The sequence below is a fragment of the Carassius auratus genome, unplaced genomic scaffold, assembly GCF_003368295.1.
Source record: "Carassius auratus strain Wakin unplaced genomic scaffold, ASM336829v1 scaf_tig00215870, whole genome shotgun sequence".
NCBI classification, from domain to species: domain Eukaryota; kingdom Metazoa; phylum Chordata; class Actinopteri; order Cypriniformes; family Cyprinidae; genus Carassius; species Carassius auratus.
The window spans coordinates 94,417-111,974 of NW_020528285.1; the positions used below are offsets into that span (position 1 = coordinate 94,417).

The 17,558-nt window shown below is 37.7% G+C and overlaps 1 long non-coding RNA gene across 1 annotated transcript; it reads left to right on the plus strand.

The window, feature by feature from the left end:
* The first annotated feature begins 14,763 nt into the window (after window positions 1-14,763).
* LOC113096101 (uncharacterized) lies at window positions 14,764-15,659 on the plus strand. Its single transcript, XR_003288459.1, has 2 exons — window positions 14,764-14,814; window positions 14,911-15,659. It is a non-coding gene; the product is annotated as an uncharacterized LOC113096101 (long non-coding RNA).
* Window positions 15,660-17,558: the final 1,899 nt, after the last annotated feature.

Sequence of the window (17,558 nt, forward strand, 5' to 3'; positions counted from 1 at the left end):
ACAGTGGCAGATAAAGAGATCATCTTCAGCTCTGTGGCTGATTCTTCCTTCCCTCACTGCACTCAGCATTGGTAGATTGTAACCCCATTAGTTAAACCCATTAGAAATTAGCTACAGGTGTGTAACCACTGCCATGCAAGAGTCTCCTGAGGTGAATTTTGAGGTAAGGTTTATCATTTGAATTGTGATTGTGTAAATGGATGCTAAATGACAGATCTAGAGTTTATTTTTGTTTCATCTGATATGTAATCAAACATGTTTTTCATATTATTCTACAAAAAGCAATATGATATATAATATATAATAATGAAATGACTAAATGTTTTGAGCTTTTGTTCTATTTCTTAACAATTATTTTCATGATTTTTCATTAAAAAGTCTCCTCAGTCAGTAAGATATGCTTGAAAACAACGTTTTTGCTCATTTTAAATAACTGTTTCCTATTTTTTTATATAGTTTAAAATGTAGTTTTGTTGAAATCATATTTCTTGTTGACAGTTCAAAAGAACCACGTTTTTAATATAAATCTATTTAAAATTATTAATTATTAATTTAATGCACAAATAAAAGTATTATTTAAATACATAATTAAATAAATAAATACATCTGACTTTTTTTATCATTTTGACAAAAAGTTAAATGCACAAAATGTGAAATGTTCCTGTTTCTTGTTATGGTTACAGCATTTCTGTTTCTGTTATTTTGTTGTGAGATAGATTTTAAACATTTAAAGGAAAAACTTGTTGTTGACAAATATGAAAATATTATATAAAAGCTCAAGAGACAAGGCACATGAAACCACTGAGTTACAGACACTGGAAAATATGCTACATTCTCCCATTTCTGAAGCTGGGACATATGCAGCAGATATCTGACTATAAAATCTCTTTACAAGGGGAACAGCACACCTCGCTTTAATTTTCAGTTTGCACCTGTTCATTAATGTGGTTGTCTTTCTTACTCTTTTAAATGATCCTTCCATCCCACTCTTTTTTCATCTTGCAGACAAAGACTCCTGCAGTTTTAACACCTTCTGTGGCTCTTCAGGAGAACCAGGTGCGCCTGTGTTGATATGTTCTAGCAGGAGGAGAGCTGGCACCAGGACTGATGGTGCTGGTATTGGGCGGGTGATTAAGGGAGCACGGCCCCGAGGTGGAAGATATATGTGAGATTGGTATTAACAGCACTAAACAGCCTATGAGTCAGAACATGGTGTGTGGAGTTTAATACGATGTGCATCTGCAGTTGATTAAAGGTGGATTCCATTAAATAGAGGTGTGTGTGTGTGTGTGTGTGTGTGTGTGTGTGTGTGTGTGTGTGCGTGTGTGTGTGTGTGTGTGTGTGTGTGAGCATGCACATTAAGCAGAGATTTGTGGATAATAATAGCCAGTTACGATGGAAACTTCAGTCTCACTGCTGGTGTTGTAACAGGAGGTATTTTGCATCCCTGCACCTGCTGGCTGAAAAGCAAACATTGCTTTTTTAATTGTGTATTTTTATTTAAGAATTCAAATCTCTGGCCTCCCCCTAGCCAGTCTACACAGGACATCAGGCTATCAGCGAATGATGTGATTCTACAATCATTTAAACGGTTGACTCTGAACCAGACATTATAAAACCGAGGTATGATTTACATATATTTGATGATGGTTGATTCCCACAGTACATTTGCATCAATGTCAATCAATTGTAAAAAAAATAAATAAAAAAATAATAATCATTTGGAGCTGCCCAACATGGATACCTAGGGGATATTCACACAGAAGCTCTTGTGTTAAAAAACATGAGTTGAAGGCAACACAGGATTGTGACTGTTAAGCTACATCTTGCTAATTTTTTAGCATCTCGTGTCTTTTTTAAACCTATTTTATCCTGACATGACTTGAATAATGACAACAAGTCTTAAGACTACAACATTATTCTCATAAGTTTTACTGTATTCTCATAATATTACATATATTGCACATATATTACAAATATTACAATTATATATACATAAATTTATTTATTTATTTATTTGTTATGTGACACTAAGAGGTGGAAACCATAAGATGGAAGGAAAATGTACATTTCAATGCATTAGCATTCGTTTAAGTTTTGCGAATACCTCCACAACTCTTACTAGCTGGTTTTCATTACAGTTACATGCAAAAACTATTAAAAGCATAAGCAGAAGGCAAAAACCAGCTCTCTGTGAACTGGCCCTGAAACAGCATCTCTTTTTCCTCGAATGAAACGGTCCCAATTTCTTTCGGAGCAAAAAACTAAAAATTCTGTCCGTGGGGATTTGGAGTGAGTCATTTTCTAATATGGCTCTATTTGTTTATTCTAAGTATCAAGGAAACAATCCCGTTGAATCCACTCTGAGATAAACACCTGTAGTCAAAAGACTCCGTATTGTTAAAGCTGATCCTGCTCCGCTCTGTATGATCCCACTCCATATGCAAAGTTTATAAGTTGCTATGTATATCCATAAAAACAACAGCTGGGGAGTGTAAACAACAATACCAAAGAGTTGTTGATGTCAGGAGATAATTAATTAGGCATAGCCATGATATTTCTGTCTGATGCAGCACACATACCACATTTTAAAGGGGGAAGTAAATTTTTTATAAATTTTTTTTAGAGAAGTGCTGACCCATTTTCTGACCAACAGAAAGTACATTGTGTTTAATTGTTCGGCTTTGTTTGCGTTAGTTTATGTGAGGGAGAAACCTACAAACATCTGTCGGCCAAATGAGCTGGTGTTTCATCAGTTGAGTATGCTCTGTTCTGAGCACACTTTAAATTAGATTCTACACAACCACTGCTTGGGCACACATGTACAATTTTCTAAAACAGTGCTTATTATCAGTGTGAATGAGATTTACTGCCCATATGCCGCTGGAACAGTTAAATGGCAAGAAGTGATTTTTTTTATTTTATTTGTGGGGTAGAGTCATTGATACACGTAAAAAAAGAGTGTGTTAAATAAATTATAGTATTTATTTGTTTTGCAATCAGTTTGGCCATTATAGTTAAAACCATGCAATGTTTAAATGCCTGTTCGTTGGTATTTTCTGTGGTTTGCCTGCTTTAAGTAAGTCCAAACAGCCCTTAGACCACCTGTACAAGAAATGATCTTCGCCTACCTGGCCTGGTTAACCATAATTCTGCTTCCCCTTAGCTTATCATATTCTGCCAGGTCTCCTCTGTGGTAAGGCCTTGGGCAGCAGTGTGTTCCCCATCAGGGCCCGAGCTAATTTATTAGCCCATAAAAGCCTGCGCAGCCTCCAGTAGAGCTTTGATATATTCATCACAATGTGTTGGCTTGTAAAAATACTCAACCCCCTGAGAGATTTCAGCACTTTGTTTACAAGGACCTGTTGCAGGAGGGGGCGGAGGGAAAAACAGAGGGATGAAAAAGACGAGAGGAGGACTGCAGAACAGGTGTTACAGGTAATGAATTTCGACTTTGAGAAACAAGAGTTGTGATGCTTCCCAAGTCAGTTTTACTGTCAGGTGCCTGGTCTAAAGCCAGGACCTGAAGGGAAACATAGCCTAGGTCTTGCTAACGCAACTGTTGAGCTTGATACTGACACCTTGGCTGTGTGGAATCCAGTTCCTCAACTGAATTAATAAATCCCAAAGTTACTGACCCAGTCAGGAGACATAAAATTCCCTGCCTTGAGACAAGAAGGCTGATGTTGGGCAGTAAATGTTACTTTCTTGTTTTAGGAGATGAACAAGCCAAACAGATGTACTAAATCTCCATATTTGGATCTGCAGTGTAATTCGCAGCATATAAGTAGAGTGGCTCAACACCACCACAGATTATTGCAGATGAAGGTTGCCTACAGCACTCGCATCGCTTGATTTTCAGATGTTTGACTTGAGGTTAGAGGAGGTGATTCTATAGAAACCAGTTTGAAAACACCACAAATGCACTGCAAATTAGAATTGACTTGAGAAAGTCCCCTTTGACCCTTAGGATAAGAATTGCCCTGTTTCTGTGGCTCTTACTCCACTAAGATCTGCCCAATGATGATGGTTTTGGCTTGATTCGAGGAACAGAATTGCTTCACCCCTCCCTTTTGGCTTTTTGGAATTAGAGGCGATGCAGATGTTAAGTGCCTTCACAGAACTGTGCTTGCACTGGCCCTTTATTTCCGGGGACATTAAAACAGCGAGACCTAAATCTGGCCCGACATTACACAGGCACTGGTGTGTACTGTATGTGTAGGCGATGTAATAAACCTCAAGTGATTTTGGTGCACTTCGTTTTCCGCCCACACGATCTTGACGAGGTCTCGCCTTTGCCGACAGTAGCTGAGCGTAATGGCAGCTTTTGGCACGTGAAGCCCCTTGATTTCGCCAGACAGCGCTCCCTTCTCACTGCTGTGGTTTGGGTTTGGCTCATGGCATGCGGGGGATTTGAGACATTGGAAAGGCATTTCCCTGTGTGACCACAAAGACTTGCCCTCCTGTGTGAGAATGAGGCAGATTCTGGCACCCGGGCTCCACTAATGAAAGATTTAATTTCAGTTAAGGGCTATAGGAGGGTCAGTCACTTTCCATCTGACATAATGCAGGTCCTGAACATGCTGTTGTTTTATTTTGTTACCTAGCTGTGTTGTCCCGGCCACACAAGGGAAAGATGACAAAGGCTGAATCTTCCTATACGCTCGTAATTTCCACCGTGTCTAATCATCTCCACACCCACCATAAGGCCTGAATTATCAGCCGTCTGAATCAGCTTCATTCAGATACTTTTTTTTTATATGTTTGTGGCTATTTTTGCAGTCTCACACATAATGTGAAGACTCTCTGCTTTGTCTTTGAGTTTCCCCATGGCTTCCACCTCAAGTGCATTGTCCATGTGTGAACATGGTTTCAATTCTCTGGTCGCTCGTTCTCTGCACCTTCACCCAAATAAACCCTCAACACAGATCCGAAGCCAAAGGAAATCAAGTCTTATTTGAGATTGGGTTACATAAGGAGAAGTTCCAAGAATTTTGAAGCTAAACAGAGCAGAAGGTATTGTGAAGGCTCTCATGTTAGCAATAAGTATCCTGAGGGAGGAAAGGTCATGCATAGTTGTAGCAGGCTAAAATGGCAAAGGCATAACCTCTAGTCAGAACCTAAGGACTGTGGTCTGTTTTACGAGTGTGTGCTGTGTTCAAAAGCAGTTTTTTCCTGAGCTTTATTAGATTTAGTCTGTGGGCAGGGTCACTGGTTCCCCTGAGGGAGGTTATTGCCTTGTAAACTGTGTTAACATGTATGTTAATGTTACTGTATTTCACTACAGGATATGAAGTCCCAAAAGTCCTGCAGCCGCTACATGAGACTCTAATCTACATCTCAAATTTACAGCTTTTAATGATTTGTTTGGCACCATGAAGGAGCATAGTTAACATTTTTATTATTATTAGAGATTTTTCAAGAGTGATATCAGAAGTTAGGCCCATTTCTGGAAATGTGACAGTTATTGTATCATAACACCACAGCTTTGTTTTTACTTGACTTGTCTTGGTCAGTGACATGACAGTCATTTGTTCAGTTGGCAGTCAATGGATTAAATAGATTAAAAAGGCAATATAATGATTACATATGTAATTATTTAAATTCACCACTGAATTAAAATTCATTTTGATATTTTTGGGCAGATGGTGTAAAGTAAAAAAAAAAAAAATGTGTCTGAGTAATTCATTAATCCTAGTAATTTAATAACGAAAATGTCTAATTAAAAGAAATAAATTAAGTACTTTGATATTATCTCTATTATTATTTACTAAATTAGATTGTTTTACTGCTTATTTATATTTCAAAAATTTATCAAAGCCTTGATTTAATCAAATGCAGAAAAAAGGAAATGACATCATCGATAGGATCTGCGGACCCTCATTACTTTGTAGAGGTCTGTGCAGTCTTAAAAATATGTGGAAATTTGACCTTTACATGACAAGTTATAAAATTATTTTGTTTTTAATTTAAATTACATTTACTAATAAATAATTCTTAATATTTGTAAAAAAAATAAATAAAATAAAAATAATAATAAAAATTTAATAAAACATATTAAAAACCTTTTTGAAAGTCACACTCAGATAGACCGACAAATACAGATGTATACGAATACTGTATAGGAAAATTGTGATTGAGATTTAGACCAATACAACTGTTTTTTCCTTCCTTTCCAATGTCATTGATGCATGTTTCAAATGTGACCCTGGACCACAAAACAAGTCTTATGTCTCTGGGGTATAATTGTAGCAATAGCCAAAAAAAAAAAATTATTGGTCAAAATTATCAATTTTTCTTTTATGCCAGAAATCGTTAAGTAAAGATCATGTTCCATGAAGATATTTTGTAAATTTCCTACCGCAAATATATAAAAACGTAGTTTTTGATTTATAATATACTTTGCAAAAAAATCATTTAGACAAAATGAAAGGCGATTTTCTCCTTAAGTTTAATTAGTTATTTTTTTTTTTTTTTTTTTTTTTTGCACCCTCAGACTTTCAAATAGTTGTATCTCGGCCAGATATTGTCCGATCCTAATAAACCATACATCAATGGAAAGCTTATTTATTCAGCTTTTGGATGATGTATGAATCTCAGTTTCGAAAAATTGACACTTAAGACTGGTTTTGTGGTCCAGGGTCAGAAATGGGTGGACATCGATTTAGATGTTAAAAAAAAAAAAAAACAATATGTAGCAGATGTACACCATATAATAAACTGTCAAACTATGTCAAACTTGTTAATTGACTAAGATAAGAAACACGCTAACCAACCAGATGCAATTAGCATATGGTCACATGAGGTCAGCTTTGCAATAGTTGCAATTATTTTACCAAGAATTAAGACCTAAGTAAACCTCATTTAAGAACATGGAGGAACCTTGGAGCTCCAGACGGCCTGATCACTCTGGCTGATAAGCAACCGCAGATTGCAGCTGCTAGCAGTAGCTCTGGACTGATTTGCTGCTTGTTTAAGGGGCAAAGAAAAACACCAGCCCCAGCCTGCAAGTATGTTGGCGGTAAAATCTGGAGCATGTTTGCTTTACTGGTGCGAGCTCGGACACTGGTCCACATTCCACTGACCCCCACTTCTCCATGTTTTCACAGGAAATAAACAGAGGCTTGTTGCGGCTGCCTTATCACTCCCTGTCTGTTTGGAGCACAACCAAAAGCTACACATCTGCAAAGCTGCCCAGTGGCGGGTGAGCATGGAATAACTCATCAGGTTACATGCACAGAGTCGTTTTCAAGGGGTGACTGAGTAAAGGTGGCTGTATTAAGTGTGAAAGGAATCAGGGCCAAGAGCGCAATCACTCTCTGATTAGACTGATCAGATTTTTCCTCCACAAATGGGGGGAAAAAAGCATTCTGCATTTCTGAAGCAGCATGTCATTCACCGAATGAGCAGAACTGCCTTCAAAATAGGCAAATCTAACATAGGAATGGTGGCAAGACTTTACCAAGTAAGGTAAGAACTCCAGTAGTAGTTCATTTATGTCTCTAAAGTCAGCATGAAATGGGAATTCTGCCTACCTATTTCCTAAATGAATGTTATTGAAAATGTTATAGCTCTGTCTTTTAGTGCCAGGGTTTTCATTTAATCATTTAGTCTGCATAAACTCTACTCTTTTGTTACAACGGACTGCATGCTCACGTTCAAATCTGCCTCCATCCAATCAACAACTGGTGAATAAAATAAAAGTCCTAACTACATTTTTGTTTTGATTCAGTTGGTTCAACTGAAACCTCCGAAAACCCTCCTAAACCCAGCCATCAAACCAGGCTGTCCAAGCTCACCCCATGTACCCTTATATACAGCAGTATTTGAGGGGACAGCCATATAGAGATGTCCGAAACCGAAAATTTGGAGTGCAGTCATTCAGTCCCATAATGCACTGCAGTTAGCTGATGTGCATGTACTGTGAAGGTCGCACCAAATAAATCCCCACCTATTATCATCCACAGCCCTCTCGTGCACTCAGTGTCCAAATTCGCTGTGAATTTTCAGTCACGAAAGAAGAGGTGAATGAGAGCATAGAGGTGATTTCAGACACAGCTCTTGTTCTTACACACATGTATCATTATAGGTCTCACCTGTTTCTGTCAGCAAACAGTGTTGAGAGCAGTTCTGGACAACTTTGTGCCATATTTGGAGCTCTTTCTCTCTCCTTCAGTCTCTATTTTTCTGTTTTCCAGTTTAACTGTTTTGGATAATGTTTTTGTGGTCAGTCAAGTCAAAGAGATTTTGTTGTTGATTGTTTGGAGGAGTTTTCGAGGTGTACATTGCCGCTTGCCAACCCACAGTCAATTCAGTGTGCCCTGGCCACTTCACACACACACTAACACACACACACACACACACACACACACACTCACATTCTCTCATTAGGTCATTATAGTCCATTGGCTCCTTGCATGCTCACATTGATTTGTGTGTACACAGAGTTAATGGGTCAGATTAGAGAGAGCTGTACAGTAATAGTTGCCGCCTCAGCTGTAACACTGTGGTTAACCCAACGAAGCTCATTAGCTCTGTCCCTTAAAGGCAGACCATTTGCTTTTCAGTCTCAATGTGGGAACAATTTAGCCGTCTAATTGGACAGATCAACGAGGGTGTCGTCACCAGCTCTGTAACGTCTTTCTCCCGGTATTCTGCCTTTCATTATCTCTGTTCTTCAAACTGGATTATTTTAGCCCCAACTTTGAAATATGTTAACTTCAGCAGGATGAATATCTAAACATTTTCTTGATTACCCTACAATGGACAAAGAGATATGTGCATGCCAACTGCTATCAGCAGTGCAACATTTCAGAAAGATAAGTCCTTGTATCTGGTTACCTTTCTAAATCATAATGTAAACTATTTTCTGTTTGTATTTATGTAGACGGACTAGAGATGTTTTCTCAGCAGGATGGTTTGGCAATGCCGAGAATCCCCAGTGAGTGAGAAAGAAAAATGACGGGCAACGGAGAGAGGAATGAAGTCTCATTTGGCTAGAGACCCACAACCACCCACCCACATGCAGGAGAGCAAGGACCTAGTTGGCTGAAGTTTCTGATAAACCACTGCACTGTGGGAAAGCTCATCACTCATCTTCAAATGGTTATTAGAAAAAAAAGTAAACGGCACACACTGAGCATCAGTTTGTAAAAAAACTTCCAGTAGATGCAGAGAAACCTGTACATACATACATTTATCAGCAAGGATGCATTAAATAGAAATCAAGAAAGACATTTATAATGTTACAAAAAATATAACTGAAATAAGTGCTGTTCTTTTGAACTTCCTATTTATCAGAAAAACTTGAAAAAAGTTGCCAGCAGCAACATGCATTTTCAACACTCATAATAATAGGAGGAATTATTTGAGCAGCATGTTATATTCTTTTCTGAATGATAATGTGACACTGAAGAGAGGAGTTCCCAGGTTTATAAAGATTTACTTAGTAGTTGTAGAACACTTGAGTGAACTAGTGTATAAAAGATTAGTTCAAGTGTACTACAACTTAATACATTTTTAAATAAAAAGATAGTAAGCGTGTCCCAAAGTAAAGGTGTCCCAAAATAGCACAGTTGAGTACACTTAGATGATCTTAGGTTTATCTTAGGAAGTGCTAAATAATATTTTTTATATATTAAATACAAAATTAGTGAGCAAAAATAGAGCACTTTAAATACACTATATACTATAAATAAATGCTATTTGAAATACTTTAAGTATACAATTATTCAAATATACTAAAAGAGAAAACAGTTGTATCAATTGTAATCATAAGTAATATTTAACAATGCTACTGTTTTTATTAACCAGTCTTTCTGCAGATCTTAATGAATGAGTCAATGAACCATTCAGTCAAACTAATTCAAATCAAAAACATTGATTCATTCAGGAATGTTTGAAACGTACTACAGTACAATGGCTGCTTTGGCTTCATTTAGAATTATTTTCTTAGTTATATACAAAAAATATACAAAGTAACTGGCAATGCTGTGTCTAAAACATTTGCTTAATGTTAACTTCTTGTTCATTACTGTTACTCTGCTCTAGTATTGGGCCATTTTAAAAATGCCAGGAAGTCAGGATTTGTAAAGACAAGAGCCTTAGCACTTTGTCATAGTATTAGTTTCAACTCTATTTTATTGACTACTGGATGAGAGCAAACAGAAAGACAGTTACTGAAACTAAACTGTTTTGGAGGAGCACAGGTTTCTTTCATGGCTCCAAGGGAGTATTTGGCTGAACACTGGTTGTTTAGGCCTGAAGTACTGTGTAACTGTCTGAGACAACAATTTTGATCATAAAATGATCTCTGATTTGAACTTAAACTGACTGGCTTTCACAGAAACTCCAGCTGAACTACTTGGCATCTTCTAACGAATCCCAGTAACAAGAAACTATGTGTCACTCTTACTGTTTATCTTGTCATGGTTTGACCTCTAATAAGGCTGTAATCTTGTTAAATTTTTCCTTTTCTCATTATCGTGATCTCCTCCCGAGTTTTAGTCATATCTTATTTTCCTGAGAGACGTGAAAATATGATTTTCAGAGGAGTGAAGCATTCGGATTGTAGTATTAATCAGAGTCATTTCTCAGATTAGCGAAATCCCTTGTTGAAACAAATGACCTCAGCCGAATGTAGACTCATTGTTTTTCCTCAGACAACAGGGAGGTTAGCCTCCGACCTTCGCTCCGCTTTCTCCATCTTTACCTCTATCTATCTCTCTATCGCTGACATCACAGTGAAAGCCTTTGACTTCCTGTTCCCTGGACGCCCTCAACTTCTGGAAATCTTGCGTTGAACTTTTGATGTCTTCCGCAGTTTTGGCATAGCTGCAGGGTGTAGGTGATTGAGAAATCTCATCTCTGGTCACAAGAGACGCAGACATCATGAGTCCTAAGTTGTTTTTGTTGATAGGATCATGGAAAATGTGAATGTGTACAGTTTCGAATGGGGCTCTAATCAGAAGCCTCAGAGTCATCTCAGACTGCAGCCTGCCGCACTAGACTAATTTCATTGAGATTGGTTTTGATTTGTTTTGATTTTTGTTTTGAATTTGATTTTATCCACGAAAATGTGATATGTTCAGTGTGCATGTGAGAGAGGGAAAAGAGCAAGAGAGCGAAGAGTTAGAGACAGATCCAGATGCATGCTATTTTTGATTTATGGGAAAACATTTCTGCTTTTTACCTTCCTGCAAGGAACCAGATTACAACTGAACAAACCCCAAGAACTCCGATAACATCGCACAGTAATCCCAATCTGGCAAGGGCACCGAACAAAAGAAAGAGAAAGAGAGAAAGACAGATATACAGAAAGAGAAAGAGCAAGAGCAAGAAGGCCAGGAGAGAATGATGGAGGGAAACGGAGAGATAGGGAAAGAAAAGTTTAAAAGAAAAAAAATGACAAGATGTAATGTTGTAGGTATGCTTGTCATCATTTGGTGGGACGGATGTTCCATCCAGCTCATAAAGTTAGTGCACTTACGAGGACCTCTGCTGGAATAAATACGTAATTCATTACACTTTTGGATTGGTCGCTTCTGAATAATAGCCAGTAAATATGAAGATATTTCTTAATTTTTCCCATTATCATCATATGTTTCCCATTGCTCACTTTGTCATGGGTTATTAATTAAACCTGGACTGTCAGGTCCAGTTTTAGATGATGAAACTAAACAGCATGTGAAAGTTTCTGTGACTTTACATAGTGCATGAATATTTAATGAGCTAATTTAACTAGAAAAGTTGTTGAATAACATTCTGTAGCATTCTACTATTGTGTTGTTTTAAATTTATTTTTTCGACAATTCAGTTATTAACCTACTAGAAGTTTAAAAAGTGCATAAAAATACAAATAAAACATAAAATGTTGCTTTATCCCAGTGAAAAACCTTCCTTTATTTGGGGTTCGAAAAGACTTTAACGTAGAATTAAGTGTACTGTGAAAAACCCGCCAGAGACAGCAAGGGAGAAGGACATAAAACAGTGAGAGAGTTAGGGTTTACTTTAGATAAACTCAGGGATTTGATGGACAGCATGGCAGCGGTTTGGAGAGAGCAGAGGAGCAGGTTTCACTCTGTTACAGTAGAGCCTTTGTTTAAGACATTATTGTTTTTACTGAAGCTCTACCACGGGGAGCTGAAACACACCCTCACATACAGAGTGGTGATGAGTATTTGAGAACTGTCAATATTGATTTTGTAAAGCAGACATTGATTTGTCACGAATTTTTTCACGAGTGTGATGGTGGTTTTCATCTCATTCTGTACTTTTTTCATTGTTTTTCGACCATACACACATGTACAATGACAATAACAGATTTCAGTTTTTATTGTCCTTTCTAATCCATGTAAAACCTGGATTATACCCTGGAAATGCATATTTACAAAAAAATAATTTTAACACATGTAGATTGAAGATTCAGGGATCAGTCTACCCAAAATGCTCAATTCTGTCATAATTTGCTCACCCTGGCTATGTAGCTTTTGTGTTCAGCAGAGGAGGGAGATGCATTCAGGTTTGGGGCATCTTGAGAGTGAGTAAATGACAGTTTTCATTTGGGGGTGAACAATTCCTTTAATATTAATAAAATAATTCACAAAGAGAAAAACAACTCACTGCTTTAAATGAAGATCTTTAATACAGTTACTTTTCACGTCATATCTTTTTGCACCAAATAGTATAAATAACAGTATTGAAAGTAATGGTATCGATAAGTATTGGTATCAGTATCAATAAAATGTAAATGATACCCATCCCTATGTCCCCTCTTTTCACAAAAACAAATGTGTGTGTGTGTGTGTGTGTGTGTGTGTGTGTGTGTGTGTGTGTGTGTGTGTGTGTGTGTGTGTGTGTGTGAAAGTGAGCGAAGTGAATGCATTGTATTCTGCATTGTAGTCTAGAGCCTTTCAATCAGGGAACATCATCGTTGATGACGTATACTAAAACTTATCTTGCTTGTGTACCCGCATTCAAGGTCAAAGGGCAGAGTTTAGGGGCAGCATGCTGGGTATTTATTTACGAGACGGCTCTCCTGACTCTGTTCTGTGAGGATGGTTTGATGCTGCCTTCACTGATTACAGCAGTGACATTCAGAGATGATGACAGCCTATGATTTAGCTCAGAACCTCCTGTTGACCTCTTCTTGCCCCCGACAGAGTGATTCTCCTGGGGTCCTGCTTTAAGAGCCCTTACCCATCTCCCCCCTGTACAGAAGAGGGCTGGCACTGCTTTCGCAACTCTAATCAGGTCTGTTTCAGTCCCGTGGCTGAGATCCCTCAGTAATGAACCACAACTAATTGGACAGATGCGATCACCGTGACAATCGGGTCGTCATGGATACCAGGTTACCAGGGTATGATATTTGATAAATAGGTGGGAATGAAACACAGGCTGGAGCAGTGATATGTCAGACACATAATCATGTTCATACAATTGAAAACATATGAAAGCCTTGGACATGCATGTGGACATTTGCACACTCCTGCCTGACTCAGACTTTCCAAATGTGGTATTGTATTACAGAGGAAATTAACGTATGGCCCACATTTGTATCATGTAGTGAACACATCTTAAAATCTATACATTTAAACACAACTTTGTTATTATTATTATTGTTATTATTATTTCTGCATTTGTGCCAGAATAATGCCAGGAACTGTTCAACTTATTTAACAGGTAATAAAAATGTATTCTGTCCACTGGGACCATATGTTGTTCTAGCTAATCAAAACAGCTTTTTTAAAAAGTTAGCATTGTGCTAAGCTAGTACTCTAGCTTAAGATGTTAGCTTACTAACAATGGTAAACTGACAACAAAAAGAAAGGTAATTTGACCATTTTAGCTTGAAAGATTAAAAACATAAATTAGCATAAATGTTTAAATGTTTTGTTGTTGTTGTTGTTGTTGTTGTTTTATGAGTGAAAGATAGAAAATGAGATACATGGTAAATCGTTTTTCTGTCATTTATAATCGGGCACAGAACACAGAATGGTCTGTTGTGAAACTAGTGTACTTAAAGGAATAGATCACCCAAAAATGAAAATTAGATGTTTATCTGCTTACCCCAAGGGCATCCAAGATGTAGGTGACTGTTTCTTCAGTAGCACATAAATTATGATTTTTAGCTCCAGTCGTTGCAGTCTCCCAGCCGTACAATGCATGGCATGCACAGACAAATTCATATTAAACCCTGCGGCTCATGACGATATATTGATGTGTAAAGACACAAAACGATCGGTCTGTGCAAGACACTGAACAGTATTTATATATATTTTTTTACCTCTGATTCTCGCAATGTCCAAACAGTTAGAACTCTTGGCAGATCGCAAACTTATAAGTGCATTTCCGCCACCTATCTCTCAAGTGGACCATTAACACTCCTAATTAAGATTGTAGATATAGTTTCAATGGTCCATTTGAGAGTTAGGTGGCAGTAATGCACTTATAAGTCTGCGATCTGCTATAAAGCAGCAGAAGAAGAAGAAAACCTCACGTGCCTCCTGCTGTGAATGCACTTTCACAAGAGTTCTAACAATGCGTGAATCAGAGGTAAAAAAAATAAAAACTATATAAATACTCTTCCGTTTCTAGCACAGACTGATCTTTTTGTGTTTTTACACCCACTTATTGTAACGAGCCACAGGGTTTAATTTGTATTTGTCTGTGCATGTTTTTTTTTTTAATCTTAATAGATTCTGTTACCATTTTCAAAACATTGTACAACTGAGAGACTGCAACGACTGAAGCTAAAAATCATTATTTGTGTTCTACTGAAGAAACAAAGTCACCTACATCTTGGAAGCCCTTGGGGTAAGCGCATAAACATAAACATTTTATTTTTGGGTGAACTATCCCTTTAAGATGAATAAGTGAACATTTTTCATGTCCTTCCATCTGTTTCCTCAGGCCTGCTTTCCCAGGGAAAGATGATGAAGGGAATGAAAATAAGGAAAAAATGAAAAACAGAAGAATAAAAGAGCTACAGCTCAAAAATCTCAACACAAACTGTTCCTACTGCGCTGCTACATGGCCTACTGTTCTACCACCTAAGAGACAAGGCAAGAGAGAGCGAGGGCAAGAGAGGAGAAGAGGAAAGAGTCCCAGAGAAGGACATGCCGATTCCACCCAAGAGAACAACACTGGAAGAAAGAATAGCGAAGGAGAGATTGGATGACAGAGTTCCAGCAGAGAAAATAAATGAAGAATTTAGGTAGAGTGTTGACTTTTTACTCAACAAGAGCGATGGATAGTTAGTTAGAAATACAGAAGGAATGGACAAAATCGGGGAGAGACCAGAAGCAGAGTTTCTATTGATGTAGTGAAATGATACTATATGTGTGTGTATGCATGTACATATGAACAAGAAATAACGTGTGTGATTTCTGTTCCACTCGCAACACCAAACAGAACTGCTAAAACAATGATTGTTTTCAAACATGTTTTCCAAACACTCACCCGTTCTGTCATTGGTCAGTCAAACGGATGGCCCCGCCCTAAACTCATGCTATTTGTTGAGTCACTGTTGCTGTGTTAGGCTGGTCGGATTTCATAAACAAACTGAAATGTTTTGTCCGCATTTATCTAATTTGAAAGAAACCAGCCTAACAATGGCATATGTATAATTGCCACTTCAATTAAACTTCAGCTTTAATGTGCATGTTTAATGCTTATTAATTACGCAATTATTCATTTATATGCACTTGTTACTGAAAAGCAGCAGCCTTTTTGACTACAGGGCCCACTGTTCACAAAAATATAAAAAACAATAATAATAAGTAACTCCAACAGTTCTAATGAAAATGAACTCAAAAATAAAAATTCCATACGGTTTGAAATTAACAAAAAAAAAGAATGAAGTTTTGATTTTTTTTAGCTTCAAGGCTTGTTTTGTTTTATCTAGGGCCTAAATCATTTATTTTAAATAAATCAAGTCAACTTAAGGCCTCCTTGGAAGTTTGCAAAAAACCCTTAAAGGGCCCCCGACCCCTGTTATGAGCCACTACTCATAGGTTCTCTTACAAAAATTACATTCATATTTTTTTCTAAAAACCTTTTGAATTTGTTTCTCAGTTTGTTTAGTAGTACTCTTTCCCTTCAACTTTCTTTTCTCCTCGTCTTGAGCAGGAACATTCAGGTGGAAGATTAAAGAGAAAGACAAGTGTAATGAGGTGGGGTGTATCAGGAAGCTACAAACCTCATTCCACACAAGGAAACGCAAACCATTAGACAACACTGTCTTTCAGAAACCAGACAATACCCTTTTCATCAACAAACAATGTGTGTGTGCTGTGTGTGTGCACATATTTGCAGACAGTCAGGCACGCCTCTGCAGGTAAGTTTTTTTTTTTTGCCATCCTGTTGGCAGTTGCTGTCATTCAGGTGTCTTGTCCGTTATTGCAACATTTGGCACTATTCAAATGAGAAACATTACACAAAAGATCCTTCTATTGGCAGGTGATACTTGTTTATGTTCTTAATACTTGCGCTCTTATGAGATTTCCTTCAGTCAACAAATACTGGTGTTGTAATTCTCAGTGCCTCTGAAATGCAAGCAAAAGTCCAGTTTATATGGTAATGAAAACTAGTGGACTCCAGAGACGGACTACATTTACTCAGGATAACAACTTCAGCACTCTGAGGACAGTCCACAGTACATTCTTCCCCTTGAGATACATTCGGTGTAAAGTCTCAGTACATTTGTATAAAAGCCGCAACACATGCAGACACAAAGGAGTGAATTAGTTCTAATCATAAAGTTGTCATCGGTGGCTTTGGAATGTTTTGGGTTGCCGTGGGCAATAAGTGTGAACTTTCATTCATTTAGACAGATTACATTCCATCTGTGGTTAACAGACTATCTAAACAAATACTACCAGGTGAGAAACTTTAATTAAATACACACACATTTACTCAGCTATCTCAAAAGCTCATTTTCACATTTAAATCACTTTTAGTGCAGCTTTCTTTTTTACCTATTTTTTTTATTTGAGGACATCCTTGGATGTTTGAATATTTAGCATACTTTTGGTGACAGTTTAGCCTGGAAACTACAGCTAACTCTGTACACACATACACACTTTCTCTCTAGAAATGTTGTCTTGCTTAAGCTTCACTATAGCATTAGCCCTAACCCAGAGTTCAGGGATTCTGTCAGGTCACTGTTAACTGAAATCCCAGGGGTAAGATCTCACTCTGCCGGATATTTAGGCACAGTCTTAACGTGACTTTCTTCATCGCATGTCAGCCCACTGACTTCACAAGCGTGAGGGTCCAACATCAACACTTGAAGATTTAACATATCATCCTATGCTTACATTACCATCTACTGTAAATAGCTTGTTTGCCTCTGTCCAGCCCCAATCTACCCCTTACCACATTTTGTATTGTGCTTTCTTCCATCTTTAGCCCACTATCTGCCCCCATGCTCTGCCCCAGGCTGACTGTTTCTGTAAAACTAACTCTGCTGCCAATTATTGGCGAGAGGCTGTTTCATTTTGATGTGGGCAATTTAACAAGAGTCCCGTAAACGTCTGCATTTTTCTTTCAGAGTGCTG